The sequence below is a fragment of the Anthonomus grandis genome, chromosome 2 (genome assembly GCF_022605725.1).
Source record: "Anthonomus grandis grandis chromosome 2, icAntGran1.3, whole genome shotgun sequence".
Classification (NCBI taxonomy): Eukaryota; Metazoa; Arthropoda; class Insecta; order Coleoptera; family Curculionidae; genus Anthonomus; species Anthonomus grandis.
The window spans coordinates 2,459,549-2,473,891 of record NC_065547.1 but is presented as its reverse complement, the minus strand read 5'-3'; the positions used below and the strand labels follow the sequence as shown (position 1 = coordinate 2,473,891).

Sequence of the window (14,343 nt, the reverse complement as noted above, 5' to 3'; positions counted from 1 at the left end):
AAACAGTGCATAAACTTAAGGCACGAGCTTTTTTTGCATTACTAAAGGAAGAAAAGCCTGAAATGATAACATTATCATTTGACTGCCAAAAGAATTTGCCAGTTCCAAAACTTCCAGACCAACAGGCATATTTTTCAAAGCAATATAACTTCTACAATTTTACTATTGTCTGTGGTAGTTCCAAGACCACGTTAACTTCAGAAAACGTGTTTTGTTATTGTTGGAATGAAACTGTTCGGCCGAAAAGCTCTAATGAAATTGCTAGTGCTGTTTTCCATCGGCTCATAAACATGAATTTGGAGGGTAAAACGCACATTAGACTTTTTGCTGATGGTTGTGGTGGCCAAAACAAAAACACCACCATGATGGGAATGTGTTCAAATTGGCTGGAATGTTATGCGCCACCAAATATTAAGAAACTTGAGATAATTTTTTCTGTAGTTGGACACAGTTTTATACCACCCGACAGGGTGTTTGGAAATATCGAGAAAGCTATAAGAAAAAAAGAGATAATTACGACCCCACAGCAATATATTGAACACATAAGACAATATGCCACAGTATTAAAAATGGGTGACGATGTCCCTGTTTTGGATTGGAAGAAGGAATCCCAAAATATACTAAAGCCACCTGGAGCATGGCACTTTCAATTTAATCCTTCGAAACGGTTTAAAATAACTCTTGACAAAAATCGAATTACGAAAGTTCAAGGTGAAGTAAACTACAGAACTGAATTAGGCAATCCTAGAAGTGTTACGAAGAAAAATAAGCAAATCAAATCAATGAATCCTCAACAACTTCCTGTGAACGTTCCTGTCAAACAAAATAAAATTATAGCAGTAAGTAAATTATTAGAATCACACTATGGCGAAAACTGGAGGCTTAACGAGGATTTTGATTTTTTCGTAAATATTGAACTTCGCCAACCAGATCAAGCTGATGCTAATGAAGAGCTTCCAGATTTGCAGTGCGAACCAGTTGAAGAGCTGGGATCTCTGTCTATTTAAAAAATGTGTTCTAAAAGAATTTGTGTTTTATTCAAAATGTTTCCGTTAAAATTTATAGAATTACAATTTCTGTTAATTAAAATAAACATGATTTAAGACATACTACGTTTTTATTTTTATAGTGAAGTAAGTTAAAAAAGTAACTAAAGAAGCTCTACCTATTTGCTGCGTATTTCGGACCCTGAATCAGAATCAAAACCCGCTATATCCATTTTTCACAATCAAAAGCCGCTAACTCCAAACAAAAACCTAAATATTTAGCCTAAAACTTAGAGCCATGGTGGATTTTTTACCAATACTTAGATATTTTTATATAGAAAATTTAAATTAAAAATATTTGGCAATCAAATATCAAAAAATAATCTAGCTAACGGTTTTTCTCAATTCCTGTAAAATTTTGCATTTTGGAGTTAGCGGGGTTTGATTCTATACGCCTCATATATAAACAAGGTTCATATTTGGACCTGCCATATCCTAATTTTACAAGAAATTCATCGACCCTTGTGTACCATGCCCTCGAAGATTGTTTTAACGCATAAACTGCCCTTTTTAACTTTAAAACCTTATCGTCACAAGTGTAACCAGATGTTTTATAACCCTCGGGTATGACCATAAATAAAAACATGTTCCTTTAGAAAGCCATTTAAAAAAGCAGTTTTTACATCTAAATGAGATATGTCTAAATTTCGTTTTGCAGACAAAGCCATTAACAATCTTAGAGTGCAGTGTCGCACAACTGGGTAAAAAGTTTCGTCATAATCGACACCTGGTTTTTGCGTAAAACCTTTTGCAACTAAACGAGCCCTGTATCGCACATTATTTTCACTGTCACTATTTCTTTTAAAAACCCACTTGCACTGTACAATAGTCTTTTCTTGTGGTATGTCCACCAGCTCCCACGCGTCGTTTTCTTCAAATGATCGTAGTTCCTCTTCCATTGCAGCTTGCCACAATTCTTTATCTGGTCTTGATAAAGCAGCTTCGACCGTCGTTGGATCGTTTGCCAAATCGGAACTGTCCAAGCTTACACCACCATCGATCTGCCTGGGCTTAGGAACTCATTCTGACCTTCGTACCGCTCCCGAAATATCTTGAGATTCACCATCCGTTTGAGAACTGTCACTATCAGTAGGATTATATAATTCCCCTGAACTTTGACTTTCTATATCAGTTTCACTCTCGTAATCTCCCACTGAAACTGATATTTCTTTCGCACAAATATTTTCCAAAGGCACCTCTGTATTTACTGACATGCTTGTAGGATTTTCCATTACAACAACATCTCTACTAGTGAATACATAATTTTTTATTGGGTCGAACACTCTATAGCCTTTAACAGTGTCGCCATAACCCACTAAAACACATTTCACAGCCTTTTTGTCCCATTTAAGTCGCTTCCCTTTTGGAACGTGCACCATAACTGGACTGCCAAAAATCCTGAGATGACTTACATCAGGTTTACTACCAGTTCACATTTCGTAATCAAACTCCAAATCCGATATATATTTTTTATTGATTATCTAAATGACAAACAAAAAAAGAAAACAACATAGTCTTGACAAATACCTTGCGCATGTCCCAAACCGAAATCCTTAGGAAATTCTATGGACTACTTTCAGTGGTTTGAAACCAAATCCCAAACTGAACTTTGTTGTTGCTAGATAGGCAGTCAAAATCCCGGATTAGTTTTGCTAGAACGCGTACTTTCGTTTGCGCAGATTCCGGACTGCTTGTGTATTGGTCAAACTTCTGCTAGAACAAATTTAATGAATAAATTGTACCTGAGTGGGCGGACCAGGGCACAGTTACTATTTTGTCTGGAAATTAGTGTCTTGCAATGCTGACTCCAATTTAGCAATGGATCAACATGCATCCCGAGAAACTTAAAGGATTTCACTATCGGAAATGTTTTATTAACTCCCTTGACATATAAGGATTCATTAGATTGGACTTCAATTAAAGTGTATTATTTAAGTTTTATGTGTATTAGGTTTCAGCAAATTACCCATGTACTAAATATACCACGGAGCCACTTGATAGTATAACTGATGTATCATCTGCATACTGGCAAACATAATATGAATAAAAGTGGTTCCAAAATAAATCCCCGAGGAACACCCTGCTCCACTGCTGTTGGTTCTAAATAATACCGTAAAACGGGGCTTCTTTGTGCAGGTTTTGAGGCATTTTTGATTCTAGGCGCTGCATTTATAATCGAATCAACTTGAAAAAAATTAAGAGTAACAATACGGGTCATACTTATAACCTGCCTTAAAATAGGGTTTTTACAATAAACCGTTTTCGAAAAAAAAATTAAAAAGATGGGTGCCAAAGTAGCCCCGTGTTTGGGGTTACATTGGCACCCAAACGGAAATGTGAATAAACATAATGTACGCCCATCCTGGGTTTTTTTTTTTTTGGGTCGTTGGAGAAATTCTTTATGAACACTGGTTACGCGGCGCCGCCCCCAGTAGTGTGGGACTCAGTATCGAGTCTGTTTCGTCCTATACCCACTAAAACCCCACCGCTGGGTGGTGCCTTGTGGCTCCCTACACTGCGGTCTGCTAAGAAGCAGTCCTATTGTGTCCCATATGTTTAGTCCCACAGGTTCAATTCTGTAGTCCAGGATTGTGCCCAGTGGTAGATTTCTTATACCCTCTGGTGAGGGTTTCTCTTCCCCCAGGAATGTTGCCCTGGTTTGATTAAATGCTTCACAGAAGCACAGTATGTGAAGAGTTGTTTCGTCCTCCTCATTGCATCCCCTACATAGCGAGGTAACTGATTTCCCTAGCGTATGCAGGTGTTTCCTGCTGGGTGCATGGCCTGTAAGTAGCCCTGCGACCGTTCGCAGTTGTTGTCTGGAGAGGCCCAGTATGTTCTCACCCTTCTTGAAGGGTGGGCTGCCTATAAGTTGTTTGGATTGTTCCATCTTTGGCAGCTGCTCCCAGTAGAATTTGTTCTGGTTTGTTAGCCAGTTACCGATTTCCCTCTTCCAGGTCTTATCGCTGACATAACATGTTGGTTCAGGGCTTACCAGGCTGTTGCTGGCTCCCTGGGTTGCAAGTTGGATAGCCCTTCTTGCAGCCTTATTGTTGCCCATATTCTCTGCTAGGATTATCTCTGGCCTATTTTGCGCTTCGGCGAGGTTCCTGGGATCCTCCCAGCAGCTTTGCACAGTCCTTGACTTAGTCTCCGTGTGCCATACTGAGTAACCTCTTTGCCTGAGCCTGTTCGCTTCTGCGTCCAGTGGTCCCCTTTTCTCTTTGATGATAAAAGGTTTGTCTAGGTATGTGACCTTGGTTCTGTCTGTTCTTAGGGCCAGGTGCCCAAGGTCCTGTATCTTGTCAAATAAGGCATTGTGCCCATCTTTCGATAGGATTGTTGCGCCATTTGACAGCAGTCTTTTCGCCCCCGTTATAGCTTCAGCCCGTACCACTAAGTGTAGCGGGCTTAGTCCTATCAGGTTCTCTAGGGCAGCAGTCGGCGTTGTTGACATCGCTCCTATTATGCCCAGACATGCTATTCGTTGTGTTTTGTTGAGTATCTGTATTACAGTCCTCTTTTCTGCCGCATGCCACCATATAGGTGCTGCGTATGTAATGATGGGTCTAACCATTGTCGTGTACATCCAATGTACCATTTTTGGTGACAGTCCCCATGATCTACCGAACATTCTCTTACAGTACATAAGAGTTTTCGTGGCTTTATTTGTAGCCTGGATTACATGTTTCTTGAAGCTGAGTTTTTTATCCAGGGTTATACCTAGATATTTGACCTCGTCTTCAAGTCGCAGATTTTCTCCATAAAATTTTATGTTTCTAATGAGCTCTAGTTTCCTTCTTTTGGTAAAGGAAACCAGGGTAGTTTTTGTGGGATTTACCCTTAGTTGTTCTTCCTCACACCAGTGCTCGACAGTAGTCAGGGCTCTTTGCATTTTTTCGAATACATGAGCCTGACTACCCCCTCGTGTAAGGATGACTATATCGTCAGCATATCCTATAGCGAGGATAAGCTGCCTCTCCAGTCGTGTCAGCAAGCTGTCCGATACAAGGTTCCACAACAGCGGTGACAGTACGCTCCCTTGCGGTGTTCCCCTGCACACTTTGGCCTTCTGGGGTTACTTTGGCACCAAATTAGGCTTTTTTTTTTAGTTTTTAAATAAAACATTCAATATTTTTAATGAAATTTCTATATTCTTAAACAAAATAAACAAAACACTTAAAAACTAACAAAAAATATTCTTCTAGTATTTGGCACCGTAAAAGAAAGGAACTAAATCAAAATAACATAAATACTAATCATTTTCACATGCCTCACAGGTACAATATTTTTCTTTGGATCCCTCGTTACAAATACCACAGATCCATTTAAAACAACCATTGCATAAAATCCAGTCTGGTCCAGTATAACCAGACCAATAAGCAGCACAAATTCCGCATTCGTCTTCATTGTGGGTACTTGAGGATGATGGTAGATTGACATCTTTTAATGTCGATTTTTTTAAAATTTTTGCTTTTCCCTTTTCCCGCAATCTTCTTTTTGTCATTATTTTCATTTTTAATTAGTTCTTCCTTGTCTTGCTCCTCTTTAGTTTCTTCACAATCGACTTCTTTGCCGGGAATAATTTTTCGTCTCCACTTTCGTTTAGGGTTCGTGCTTGATTGTCCATGTGTCTCCAGAAGAAACTAATAAACTATCATTGAAAATATCACTCGTAGATGCATCAATTGGAGTTTTTGGCAATTTGGATAAAGGCTGTTGCGGATCATATGGACAAATTCCGGTTGCACGAAATCCGGATTTTAAATTGTCTTTTACTCTTTCCTGTAGAGATCTCCACAAGCGATCCAGAAGATTCGGAAAGTGTTCTTTAGGCAGAGTGCCTTTTACGCCACTGGTCTTTCTCCAATCGTCAAAAATAGCCCTTCATTTCTTTTTCATGGGAGCAAAGAAAGCCACGTCCAAAGTCTGCATAAAGTGAGTTGAATTGGGGGGTAAAGGAGCCATATAAATATTATTTTCTTTAGCAGCCTTTACCACGATTGGAGAAAAATGTGAGGCTAGGTTATCACCTAAAAGAACAACTGATTCACCATTACAATTTTCTTTGACGTGGGGCAGCAACAGTTTAAAAAACCATACCTCAAAGAGATTCTAGTGTAGCGGGTTTAGTCCTATCAGGTTCTCTAGGGCAGCAGTCGGCGTTGTTGACATCGCTCCTGTTATGCCCAGACATGCTATTCGTTGTGTTTTGTTGAGTATCTGTATTACAGTCCTCTTTTCTGCCGCATGCCACCATATAGGTGCTGCGTATGTAATGATGGGTCTAACCATTGTCGTGTACATCCAATGTACCATTTTTGGTGACAGTCCCCATGATCTACCGAACATTCTCTTACAGTACATAAGAGTTTTCGTGGCTTTATTTGTAGCCTGGATTACATGTTTCTTGAAGCTGAGTTTTTTATCCAGGGTTATACCTAGATATTTGACCTCGTCTTCAAGTCGCAGATTTTCTCCATAAAATTTTATGTTTCTAATGGGCTCTAGTTTCCTTCTTTTGGTAAAGGAAACCAGGGTAGTTTTTGTGGGATTTACCCTTAGTTATTCTTCCTCACACCAGTGCTCGACAGTAGTCAGGGCTCTTTGCATTTTTTCGAATACATGAGCCTGACTACCCCCTCGTGTAAGGATGACTATATCGTCAGCATATCCTATAGCGAGGATAAGCTGCCTCTCCAGTCGTGTCAGCAAGCTGTCCGATACAAGGTTCCACAACAGCGGTGACAGTACGCTCCCTTGCGGTGTTCCCCTGCACACTTTGGCCTTCTGGGGTTACTTTGGCACCAAATTAGGCTTTTTTTTTTAGTTTTTAAATAAAACATTCAATATTTTTAATGAAATTTCTATATTCTTAAACAAAATAAACAAAACACTTAAAAACTAACAAAAAATATTCTTCTAGTATTTGGCACCGTAAAAGAAAGGAACTAAATCAAAATAACATAAATACTAATCATCTTCACATGCCTCACAGGTACAATATTTTTCTTTGGATCCCTCGTTACAAATACCACAGATCCATTTAAAACAACCATTGCATAAAATCCAGTCTGGTCCAGTATAACCAGACCAATAAGCAGCACAAATTCCGCATTCGTCTTCATTGTGGGTACTTGAGGATGATGGTAGATTGACATCTTTTAATGTCGATGTTTTAAAAATTTTTGCCTTTCCCTTTTCCCGCAATCTTCTTTTTGTCATTATTTTCATTTTCAATTAGTTTTTCCTTGTCTTGCTCCTCTTTAGTTTCTTCACAATCGACTTCTTTGCCGGGAATAATTTTTCGTCCCCGCTTTCATTTAGGGTTAGTGCTTGATTGTCCACGTGTCTCCTGAAGAAACTCTAATAAACTATTATTCAAAATATCACTCGTATATGCATCAATTTGAGTTTTTGGCAATTTGGATAAAGGCTGCTGCGGATCATATGGACACATTCCGGTTGCACGAAATCCGGATTTTAAATTGTCTTCTACTGTTTCCTGTAGAGATCTCCACAAGCGCTCCAGAAGATTCGGAAAGTGTTCTTTGGGCAGAGTGCCTTTTACGCCACTGGTCTTTCTCCAATCGTCAAAAATAGCCCTCCATTTCTTTTTCATGGAAGCAAAGAAAGCCACGTCCAAAGTCTGCATAAAGTGAGTTGATTTAGGGGGTAAAGGAGCCATATAAATATTATTTTCTTTAGCAGCCTTTACCACGGTTGGAGAAAAATGTGAGGCTAGGTTATCACCTAAAAGAACAACTGATTCACCATTACAATTTTCTTTGACGTGGGGCAGCAACAGTTTAAAAAACCATACCTCAAAGAGATTCATATTGAACCATCCACTGCTGCTGTTATCATAAACTGCCCCTAGAGGGCCACCAACAGTCCAATTTTCGTAAATGTTGTTGGTTTTATAGACTACCATTGGTGGTAGTAGGATTCCATTTGCGCTCCCGCAGACCATTACACTTATTGCTGAACGCGAATGTTCTTGAACCCTTTCAACCCTTTTAGTACCCCTACGAACTAAAACTTTTTTGGCCCCGGGATCGTCTGTGAAATTAGTCTCATCATAGTTAAACACTTGTTTTGCAGAAATGGACTCCAAGTCGGGTCCTGGTCTATTGTTGGGCCATCCAGGAATATTTCTGCCTTGTTTTGTAACATATTTTTGCACGATTTCTCTGGCGTCACTAACAGTAACGGGAAAACCCCAATCTGCTACCTGGTTTATGGTCTCTGAAATTAGCCTCTCCTCCTGTTGGGTAAGGATGGTGGGGTGTCCTACACGACCCTCATGTTTCGCAAACAGCTTATTCTGAAGAGTGCCTCTAGGTATTTTCCATGTCTTGGAAGCTCGTACTTGTGACATCCTCCCTTCCCTAACAGCTTGCAATGCATTCGCTAAATTTTGTTCCGTGTAGTTTTTATAGGGCCTTGATCCAGGCAACCTACTATAATTTCGCACCATATTTCGCGTCGCGGAACATACCGACCTGTCTGAACAACTCTCGGACACCGAATATTAAAACTAGACAAACAAGCCTAATATAAACAAAGGCGCGCACGCTCTGCCAAAGTAGCCCCGTTTTACGGTATGTTTTCCCGTTGTTAAGCTAAATATCTTTTGTCACATCAGTCATTTCAGTTATGATTCTGTTCAATAAATTGTATTTATATTAATTTGAATGATTGAATAAAATTGTTCTAATGAACTAATAAGACAGCTGTCAAATTTTCAAATAAGATTACCCAATCCAACCGCATTAGTACTAATTCAACTAAGAAAATTAAGGTAAAAAGGCGTCAATATTAAACATGTGTTTGCTACTTGCTAAATATAAACAAGGAAGCGCGAGTCTAACTATGTAACGCCTTTTTCGACACGTTTATTACAATTTTAAATGGAGCCACTCCTGCTAAATGTTTACCTCTGATGCCGGAAAAGACACTTTAAGTTTTCATTATTTCTGTCGCGTTTATTTGAATTAAATGTTTTTATACACACGCCCACTGATAAATTTCCGTTTTTATAAATGCGTAAAATCCACGTTGATCGGTGGTGCAAAAGACGTGCGTGCGTTCATCAAAAAAGATATTGGCACAAGCGCCTTTTTTTTATAAACCCATAAACATACCGGGATTGTCAAAACAAATCCTGCCAGATGTTTGCCGAACGTTTAAATCTCGTTTGGGATAAGGTGCCAGAAATGAGGCCGAAGCTTAAGAGATTCAAATAAGCCGATTTTCAGCGTGAAACGGTTCTTTTGTTGGTATTTATCAATGCGTTTCTGTGAATTTGGTTTTAGCGAAAAAAAGGGAAAATGTGACGTCACGGATCAGCTGTTTGGCGTTTGGTATTTACCAATTATTATTATCTCAAAAAACTAAAGTTGCACTTATTTACGATAAAAAAATGGTACGACTACTGCAATTTTTATAGCATACGCTTTGCGTTCGAGAAATAAAATATGATTTTTTCGCTTTTTACTCGAAAACCTTTAAGTAAACCCTTAATGTGAGAAAAGTAGAGATACAAAAATTATAGACTTTTTTTATCACCTGTAATTTTCTTAAAAAGCTTTTTTTTTCTGACAATTATTTTCTGCAAGTAAACCGTTTTTCATTAACCCGAAAAACGGTGATTTTTCAAAAGAATTCCTTACTAGGTAAATGTTTAGGTTGGGTGGGGAGATAAGGGTTGTGTTGTTAAAAAACTATATTTTTGCAGAAAATACATATGCAATATTTATTTTAATAACACTGTTTATTTAAATTTGTGATAATTTTATATATAAATATTTAGTATAAAAACTAAATATTTATATATAATATAAATATAAATATATAAGTCATGTACATATTAAGAAATATAAAGAAATGAAGAGAGGGGATTTGCAGGAACTAATCAGACTTGATAATAAAATGTGTGCTACAAAATGAATGGACAATAAATCCGTTCTCAGGAATTCTACAGCTTTCGGAGCCGAACCAGAGGACTTAATTGAAAGGTGGAACAAAAAAAGAAAAAAGTTTGTAAAAGTTCGAAGCTTGTAAGGATGTATATCAAAAAATGGGTGGCGTGGATGTGTGTGCTTAGATGATCAAATATTGCCATTCTTTTTTCAAATCAAAAAATAGACCTTAAAAGTTATTTTGCATCTCTTTGACATAGTAACAAGGAGTATTTTACCGATTAAAAAAAAAACCGATGGATCTGCTTGACTTTAGGCTAAGTTTGGGAGAATATCTTATTTCTTCTGAGGAGCATCTACTGCCTGATGTTGATACAACAGACAATGAAGAAATAATGAACCACCTAAGAAGAAGAGTTTCTCAGCAAGCCATGTGTGGATAAATGGTATGATGGGTATCAACATTGGCCAACTACTGATACTCTCAAGCATCTTTTATGTTGTAGGCTTAAAAATTGTGACAGTCGTTCGAGAGTAAGGTGTATTAAATGCGACGTTTTACTAAAAACAAGAATTACTTGAATTGTAAATTTTCCTACTAAATAAAGTTTAATTGTGAATTTCATGAATATATTTTTTTATCACAATTATAAATGACCTTGAAAACGTGCAATTTGACCTTGACCATATTTTAAATACTTCACTTAATTCTACATTGTAACATAAATAGTTACTTGTTACGCTAACTTTAGAATATTGATAATTAGATGCTCCGCGAGCGTAAGGGTTAACACACATAAACATAAAATAATTTTGTTTAGTTGTATTATAGACTTTGTGTACTGCTTGGGCCATAACGACCAGACGTATTGCGACAAAAAAATTATCCAGGCGGCATAGCGTATAGCGGCAAGATTATAATTCACCGAGAATTTTTCCATTCCGATCCAGATTTTTACAGACCGGGAACGGGGCATAAATGGCATTTTTGCCGCGTTTTCAATCCGTACTGAGTCGTAAATTTAAATCTACTCGAATGTGGCCATAAAACCGGCCACTACCTGTACCACCAGTACTACTTGTACCGCGCTGCCTACGCACCATCGGGTTATTATTGGAAGCACGCGAGATTGCGTTGTCATTTTTTTTCCTCCTTTTTCTTCTTGTCGTTGTTGTTGTTGTTTTCTTAATTTTATGTTAATTTTTGTCATTTTTTATGCGAATAATGTCTTTCGATTACGCACGTTCGGGCCCCACCTTGTTATAAAATGCGTTATCCTCGACTTATCCGTAGTGACATTAATTTCTTTGACAGTCTCTGAGTGCCGATCTTAATAGCTCTATAAAATATATGAGGGATGTTGTATATGGAGTTGAAAAAAATTAACATACAGCTCTATTATAAAACTGTCTATTGTAAAATCCCAATGAAAAAAAGCGAAAAATCTATTTATTATATAAGTAAACCTTATTTGAATCAACGTATCTGTAGTAAAATCTTCTAACGTTATCATAGTAAATGCTACTGCAATTTTTAAAACGATACACCTTGTTTTCGAAAGATAAAATAGGGTTTTTTTCACTTTTTACTCAAAAACCTTAAGGTTATGTGAGAAAAGTATAGATACAAGAACTATAGATTTTTTATCACCTATAATTTTCTTAAAAACCTTTTTTTCTCAGGCAATTATTTTCTGAATTAAAATCTTTTTTTTATTATCTTTCTATGCATATATCTTTTATGCCTTCTATGAATATCAATATTAATTCCTAATCAGGTAACTTGTCGCACTATTTCCATTTCATATCTTTATTGTTGAATCTCCACAGTTGTTCAATTCACACAGTATTGTCTAGCAGGCAGCAGTCAGGGAATGTCTTGTGTGATGGAAAATTTCATAGCTATTTGTCCTCATCCGTTCTGTGAATAATTTAAGGAATCAATATAGACTTACCTTATGATTGGAAGTGTACTAGGAAATGTAAGAACTAATTGTATTAATTTATTTGCCATATTTTATTAAGAAAAAATAAACACAATAAATAATCATTATAGATTTTTCAAAAGTATACATGTCACTGTCACTTTCTTACAGCTTATGTTTGATATTTAAATTTTGGACATTGACATTTTGGTCAGAACACGGCAAGTCCTCTAATGTAGTGGGATTTATTTTGTCGACAATGTTTCGAGGTATTATCTGAGCATAATATTCTTGGAAAATTCCCTTCAGGAGATTCAATTTTCTTAAATCGAAATCTGATGTTCGACTTTATATCGTTTCAATCTTCTTCACCTGCGTCACCTAATTGAAAATCCTGTTAATTCAGGGTAAGTGTATTTTATTTTAAAGTGTATATAGGGTTGTATTATAGGGGTCATTTGTTTCCTTTTTTTTAATTTGTGCTAAATTGCGACCTCCATTTCCCTCGCATCATATTTTTCTTGCAAATTCTTCCTGGGAGTATGAGGCAGCTCACCAATTAAGAAACCTGAGGAACGGCGATTTTAACAAAGTATGTAAATATTGTTTACTTATTAATTAATAATTCTTTTCTGTCAATCTCAATCACTGAATAATTAAATTAGTTTTATAAGACTAATAAAAAATTTGCAGCTTGCAGCAGGAATGAGATAATGGAATGAATCAAAAATCGAAATGTTTAGAATACATCAAAGATTACAAGGAACAGTATGTAAACAGAATTATCCACCTTAATTTTTCTACAGGGTCTTTTGAAATTACGAGAAAAAACAACAGTTTGTTTTGCAAAATCGTGAGAATCTGATAAAAAATAAAAAAATTATAAATCATCAAACTTGGCCAATATTTCAGGGTGGCGGAATTTTCTGCCGGCGAGTGTATATTCATTTCTCTGTAAAGTAAATTTATTAAGTAATTTGTAAGCTTCTTGCAATTGCGATAAGCAATTGAAAGGAAGTAAATATAATTTCAATCAATATTAAATTGATATAAAAATAACATTTCAATCGTTCTAAAGGACTTTTAAAAAAATTTATCGCACTTCTAAATCACAAGTTAAGGACGCTTGTTAGTTTGTTAATTATATAAATTCTTAAAAGTCATTAGAAAAACCCGATCCTGACATAGCTTGTTTGTTCCATTCTTTACCTATTTAGCTAAAGAAGAACTGCTTAAGAAACTTAAGGATAAGCACCCTCCTCTTGATTGAAAAAAAAATAACTAATCATTATTTTGAAATTTACAATAACAAGTGGATTGTCGAACATACCCATGAACCTGGAGTTTTAAAACTTACGTCCTCTAAATTTTGAGGCGTAACCTTGATAAACCTGGTCCTTAATAAAACCCCATATGGAAAAATCCATGAGTGTTATATCAGGCGATCTTGCCGGCCAATTTATAGGACCGTCATTACCAATTCAACGATGTGGTTTAAAATTGTTCAAGAACCTTGTACAATGCTGATCTCGATGTGGTGGTGCACCGTCATGTTGAAAATATTTAAAGTTTTTTATTACAGCAAGAGGAATATTATCCAAAAGATCTATCCATATATAAATATATAAAAATATTTATTCACATTGTTACGTTTTAAATAGAAGAACAAAAATTCTACTGTGTAATTCGCTGGTTCTATCACAGCTTAATCAGTGTATGGTCTATCCTTGATATTTTCTGAAGAGAGTAGAATTATTCAGAAACTCCAAAATGCGTGCCTTAGATTGATGTATGGTATAAGGAAGCGCCATAAAACACAAGCTTAAGGAAACCAGGTGGTTGACTAAACTGAAGGATTTTTCACGCATCTTCAATGTTTTTTAAAATAATTAATTTAAAATCTCCACCTTATAAAATAAAATTTCGCACAGATGTTTACAATATTAATACCCGGTATAAAGGAAGGCTAACACCTCCGATTCCCTCAACCGAAACTTATAAAAGATCATTTTATTATATTCTTTTAAAAAATACATTTTTAAGGAATTACTGCAACAATAAAACATAATTTAGTGGGTGTTTCATTTTTTTTACTTTCTTTTTTCTATTGCGATAATGATAACAAAAACAATTAATGCATTAGACTATAAATGATATACATACATATATAACGGACTGTACCTTTTGCTTTATGCTGTGTTTTGTTTGCGGGGTTGAGTTTGTTTCTTTTTCGTTGTGTAGGCGTAAATGCTGTCAGATCTTCTTTTTTTTGCTGGTTGATCTACTCTTTATAATTTATAGCATTTATATTATTCCTATTTTAAAACTTAGTATGTTATAGATAATTAGGTTAGATGGAAGAACAGGCATTTAGATATCTGAACCTTTGTGCACTGAATCGCCTTTAAACTATTAACTTTGTATTTGTATTTTCCTTTCCTAAATGAA

General features: G+C 36.3%; 1 long non-coding RNA gene across 1 annotated transcript; it reads right to left on the bottom strand.

Annotated features, from left to right (window-relative positions):
• Positions 1 to 2,501: 2,501 nt before the first annotated feature.
• Positions 2,502 to 12,038, bottom strand: LOC126750478 (uncharacterized). Its single transcript, XR_007665735.1, has 2 exons — positions 11,926 to 12,038; positions 2,502 to 2,756 (listed from the first exon to the last, which is right to left on the bottom strand). It is a non-coding gene; the product is annotated as an uncharacterized LOC126750478 (long non-coding RNA).
• Between the last annotated feature and the right edge of the window lie 2,305 nt (positions 12,039 to 14,343).